This window comes from Akebia trifoliata, chromosome 7, assembly GCF_017979445.1.
Source record: "Akebia trifoliata isolate Shusen 1 chromosome 7, ASM1797944v1, whole genome shotgun sequence".
NCBI lineage: Eukaryota > Viridiplantae > Streptophyta > Magnoliopsida > Ranunculales > Lardizabalaceae > Akebia > Akebia trifoliata.
The window spans coordinates 9,680,863-9,682,130 of record NC_141381.1 but is presented as its reverse complement, the minus strand read 5'-3'; the positions used below and the strand labels follow the sequence as shown (position 1 = coordinate 9,682,130).

The 1,268-nt window shown below is 33.8% G+C and overlaps 1 pseudogene; it reads right to left on the bottom strand.

Moving 5' to 3' along the window:
• Positions 1-467: 467 nt before the first annotated feature.
• LOC147398193 (secreted RxLR effector protein 161 pseudogene) lies at positions 468-869 on the bottom strand (annotated as a pseudogene).
• Between the last annotated feature and the right edge of the window lie 399 nt (positions 870-1,268).

The following is a 1,268-nucleotide window of genomic DNA, read 5'->3' as shown; positions in this document are numbered from 1 at the left end:
TCTTAAAATAAATTAAGGTGCACATAAATATAAGAAAACATATCAATCATAACAGTTTCATTAAATAACATTGTACATACAATGAAAAACTACATAATGGAACCAAGTCCCATTTTTACTACATAATCCTTAAATTTCAACGATGGTATGCTTTTAGTTAAAGGATAAACGATCATGAATTCAGTGCTAATGTTCTCAATGACCACTTTCTTTTCTTTAACACGTTCCATTATAGCTAAATACTTAATGTTGATCTATTTACTTCAACTTCCACTTTTATTGTTCTTCGCCATGAAAATAGCAATTGAACTGTCGCAATACATTCTCAATGGCTTAGAGATAGAATTTATAATTCTAAGTCTAGATATGAAACTCTTAAGCCATATACTATGCGAAATAGCCTCAAAATAAGAAACGAACTCGACTTCCATAATGGAAGTGAAAGTCAAGGTCTGCTTGGCACTTCTTTATGATACAGCTCCACCGACCATCATAAAAATGTAACTTGATGTTGATTTGCATGAATCAACACAACCAGCAAAGTCCGAATCTGAGTAGCCACTTACTTTCAGATTGTCCGTTCGTCTATACATAAGCATGTAGTTTTTAGTTCCTTGAAGGTACCTCATCACTTTCTTTGCAGCTCTCCAATAGTTTAAACTTGGATTACTCTGGTATCGTCCCAACATTCCCACAAAAAATGCAATGTCAGGTCTTATGCAGACTTGAACATACATTAGGCTTTCAACAGCAAAAGCATGTGAAATATTTTTCATTTGTTCCCTCTTAATGTCGTTCTTTGGGCATTGGTCCAAATTGAATCTATCACCCTTCACAATGGGAGCAATACTTGGTGAACAATCCTTCATCCGAAATCTCTCTAAAACCTTATTGATATAGGTTTCCTACGATAGACCCAAGATACCTCGAAATTTGTCTCTATGGATCTTAATGCCAATGATATAAGACGCCTCACTCATATCCTTCATATCAAAGTTTTTAGAGAGGAATTATTTCACCTCATGCAGCAAACCCTTATCATTGGTTACTAGCAAAATGTTATCCACATATAAAACGAGAAAAAAAAATTTACTCCTACTAACCTTTTGGTATATACATTGATTCATAATATTTTCTACAAAATCAAATAAAGAAATTACATTATGAAATTTTAAATACCATTGGCGGGATGCTTGTTTTAAATCGTATATGGATTTCTTGAGCTTGCAAACCAATTGCATACCATCAATAGAGGGGCATCCTTCAGG